Consider the following 4,860-nt stretch of genomic DNA (forward strand, 5'->3'; position numbering starts at 1 on the left):
AGTGGCTAAGAGCATTGACTGCTCTTCCATAGGGTTTGTGTTTGATTCTCTGCACTCTCATGGTGGCTCACAGCCACCTGTAGATGTAGTTTCAGGGGATCTGATGCCCCCTCCTGGTCTCCTAGGGTACCAGGTACTCATGTGGGACCAAGACGTGCATTCGGGGAAAAACAACTATACACATGATATAAAATCTGACAATTACACATTTTAAATGAGCATTTCCTCCATTGTAGTTACACCCATTTTGTTGAGTGAAGCTATAATCACTGTAGTACAGCTATGCATCAGCAGTGTTCATCAGTGGGATCTTGAGCAGAGCAAATCCTTATGCACCCAGCAGTCTCAAAGAGACCCAGATGATTTCACCATGTTCCGTTCCTCTTTGACGGTGACATAGCACACACCCACCCATCCTCTGCTCATTCCTTCAAAGCTTCAATAGCTTGCTGTGATTTTTTTATTCCATATTGAGCCACAGATGATCTCATCATTTTTCCAATGGAGGTAAACAACATTTATCAATAGGAGCCTCTCTTCTCTGTGTTTTCATCTCTTCCTGGTATTTATTCCTTCTGTTGTTTGTTTGGTGTGTGTGTGTGTGTGTGTGTGTGTGTGTGTGTGTGTGTGTGTGTGCGTTAACCCATGGTATATGAAAGTTACATTTCAATACTAGCAGTCATTGGGATATATCTAAGAATTTGTAATGATTCAAAGGAATGGACATATCTAGAGTTAATAGTCTGAGTAGAGAAAAAGTCTCCTCTTTTTGGCTGAATGAAGGTATGCTCCCTCTGGAAAACAAATTGGCAACCTGCTTCAGAATCTTTATAATATGCATATGTATAATATGCTAATACACATTCGGAGGCACAAGTGAAAGGATGTAGCTTGTATTAGCATAAAGAAAACTAGTTGAGATCTTTGCTGTGGTGTTAAGGGAGATACTGAGGCAGCCTAAGGGCAGAGTATCTGCCGGGCCTTAAAAGGTGTCAGAACAGTTTAAGAGAGGTGCGAAGAGCCCAGTTCTTGAGCTCTTGTCTCCTCCATGTACCTCCTCTACCTTCCTTTACCTGTAATTTACCTATGGTTCTTGTTCTCTGTTGCCATGGAGCTTGATTCTTTATGATAGAATAGTAAGTGCCTGCCAGTATCTAGCATTAGTTCTTCCTTGAGTTCCTTGCGGACTCTGCTGTGTGGGCACTTTTGATGGCTGCTTCCTGTTCGGTATCCTTGAGTTTTTGCTTTGGCATGTTCTCAGTTTTTGCCCAACATTTACATTCTGTCTGTCTGTCTGTCTCCCCCTCTTATCTTTCCTCTTCCAGGCATCTGAACTTATTTTGTGTTTTGTTTCTTCTTTGCAAATGGGCCACATCTGACATTTTTATCATAAAATAAGGTGTCTGAAATTGCATCGATAAGAAGGCAAATGGCCTTTCAAAGTTTTTTTTTTTATATTATGAATCAACTCTCAGCTTAATTTGTGGGCTCCCTCTGTATTAGGGCAGGTGTGATAGTTGAAAGTGCAAACTGATTTCTGGTGTGGAGTCTGCTTGGAAGAGGAGGAAGATTTGTTTGCTAAAATTTGGGGGTGTCATCCTCAGTCAGGACAGTGAAGACGCAGTCTAACCGACACTCACATTTAAGCTCCCTTGGCTTCCAACTACAATGACTCAGCTTGGGGTTTATAAAGCGGTGAGTCAACTCGAACTATGGAATGGAGTATAGTACTTGTATTTACTAAGCGTAGTCATCCTGTGTATGCCCTTCTCCCACCCTGACTACGCATACCCACTACACTGCTCTATTGTTCACTCTCTGTCGCTATTACGCGGCCACTGGTTAGCTCCAACGGCAGATTGTAAGAGGTCAAGTTTAGTCTTCAATGCCTATTTTGGTTTTAATGGACAGTAGCATCATCATGTTCATTTTTCTGGGTTTTAGGGGTGTATTCTTGCTTTCTTTGAAACATAGAAAGGCTGTTTTTTGGTCCCTTGTGGTGTGTTGATGGTTAGGGGAGGAGATTTGAGGGAAGACATATAAAATGTTGTGGCAGCTGAGCTGGAGCAGAGTGGAGACACATCTTGGGCTTCAGGCAGGGAAAAGGGTCTTTCACGAGGTGAATGTTTCTTGAAAGCTCTTCCGGCCTTACTCAGAAAATGCCATTTCCAATGGTCCATTCCCAATTAAAGGTAATACAGGGATGGCCACCCACTTCTCTGCATGCTGGAAGTCACCAGAAGTAGCAGTCTGACATCATTCAGAAAATGTCTCCAGGCTTAGAAGATGGCTTAGTCAGCTTAGTGGTGGCCTTACAAACATAAAGATAGGGGTTCGATACTCAGAACCTATGTTTAAAAAGTTGGATGTGTTTGCATATTTTTAAATCTTAGCCTTGGCAAGCAAAGACAGGTGGATCCCTGAAGTTTACCAGCCAACCAGCTTAGGGCTAGAGAGTTCAGGCCAGTGTGAGAATTCAAGAAGAAAAGATGGGTGGTGGCTGAGGAACAAGACCTGAGTCTGTGTCTGGCCTCCACCTGCAAACACATTCATATGTACCACATATGAATGGTACACACACACACACACACACACACACACAGAGAGAGAGAGAGAGAGAGAGAGAGAGAGAGAGAGAGAGAGAGAGAGAGATATTCTCACTCATTTTGAAGTTTTCCGGAGACTGTTAATAGTTAATAGAGCCTTTTTACTTTCACAGCCTTTAGAGGAACAAACCTCCTGCCTCTTTCAAAACTGAGTTCTGACGTGTAGTCTATCCCCAAGTGAGGGAGGTTTTGTAGTTTGTAGTACTGGTAACTTTGGAGAGAGAACTTGCCGATTGTGGTTAACAGATACTTGTATGGAAGATTAATCGCTTCATTCTTTCAAGGGGCATTCTTCCCCATATGCCTGAAAATGTCCACTTTCGTTTGTTGTGGGCCACTACTCAACGTGCAGGCTGCTGATCCTCTCGCATGCTTTTCAGCGGCTGGTCTCCAGCCAAGCATTGAGTCATTCAAGTGCTGCTGCCAGGGCCTTTTCTGTGTGACCGCCCCCCGCCACACACACACCCCACACACGCCTCCCCATTTCTGGAGACTTCTGTTCCTCCTGAATATCCCTGCCTGGGAAAGATTATCTTGGCAAAGAAGGGGGGACATTGGGAAATCAGAGAGACAGCGTCTTGTTGCCAGGCTAGTGGTGCCTAGCTGGCTTCAGAGAAATGGCGGGGGGGGGGGGGGCAGGGGGAGCTTGGAGAGCCTCTGTCTTTGAGGCATAGAAGTGATCTCACTTCTTCCCTTGGATGACTTCAGCCCCATAAGGCAAAGAATGATGTCTGCGAGCCCATCAGTCCTCTTCTAACATAGCCTCGAGAATGCACTGAGATCCAGAAATAGCAACGCATGGCACGGGAACTCTAGCAGGTGGTATAGAGCAGACCTCCTTTCTTTAATGTGTGTGTGTGTGTGTGTGTGTGTGTGTGTGTGTGTGTGTGTGTACCATGGCACACATGGAGAGGTAAGATGAAAACCTTCAGGAGCTGTCTCCTTCTACCTTGTTTATTCCAGGAATCAAACTCAGGTCACCAGGCTTGGTGGCAAGCACCTTTACTTCTGGGCCATCTTGCCAGACCAGCCAGAAGAATTTTATGCAACTTGGGTGTGTTTATATATAAAATAGGTATATACATCAAACATTTCCTGATACATTTACTTTAAAGCAATTCTTTGGTATCCATCTGATTTTACCATTTATTCAAGATGAAAGGTATTTTCATACTAATGAGTGGGATAGGTTAGTTTATTTTTTAATAAATGGTTACGTGAGGCCCGAACATCTGCTACTGCAGGATGTGGAACATCTAAACATTTTTTCAGAGTTTATTAATATTTCATAATTCTTCACTATTTAGCACATATTTTGGTCATCAGTCCTACTACCAAGCTTGTTTACAATTTTTCCCCAGACCAAAGCATTCACTCTTTTTAAATTTATTTATTCAGCAAATACTGCTCAGCTGCCTAATGAAAGGCCTTGTTGCAGGTGCCAGAAGCACACTTGATAATAAGAGAGTCGAGGTTCATTTCCTTCTACTAGAGAGAACCAACAGTGATCATGGACAAACAGAAACAAGATGACTACTTTGGTTATGGGTTGCTATGAGTTAGGCATGATGGAACATACCTGTAATACTACTGCTGGGGAAACTGAGGCAGGTGGATCACTAGTTTAAGGTGAATGTATAGCAAGACTCTTCCAATATACATTATTGGAATGTATATTGTATACATTATTTTGTACTAAAATTATACTATTTATTGTATAGTAAATGTATATTTATCTATCTATCTAGATAAATAGATAGATAGATAGTCAGACAGACAGATAGATAGACAGACACATGGATAGATAGATAGATAGATAGATAGATAGATAGACAGACAGACAGACAGACAGACAGATAGATAGATAGACAGGTGATAGATAAAAGAGAGAGAGAGAGATGGAGGTAGTATAAAGGTAAAAAGGCCATTGTAAAAGGAGGTGTCCCAAAGGAAGAACGTTTCTCAGACACTTGAATGGTAATCTTGGGTTCGTTAGGGCTGATACTGTACCCACAGGTGGTTAGGCTGCCTGGCTCCCTTCATCCCACCGCTGCCTAGAAGTCTGGATCAGGAGCTCTCTATGGCGACTGCCAAAGGAAAGCAGAAGAGCACACCTTCCCAGGTCCTGCTGTGATGTCGCCAGCATCATTGACCAAGGCAAATAACACAGACAGGACCTGGGACAGAGAAAAGGGGTGCCACGAAGTGAGATGGGAAGGACCTGAAGGAAGTGATGGATGGAGGAATAATACCA

The sequence above is a fragment of the Myodes glareolus genome, chromosome 16 (assembly GCF_982192425.1).
Source record: "Myodes glareolus chromosome 16, mMyoGla1.1, whole genome shotgun sequence".
NCBI classification, from domain to species: domain Eukaryota; kingdom Metazoa; phylum Chordata; class Mammalia; order Rodentia; family Cricetidae; genus Myodes; species Myodes glareolus.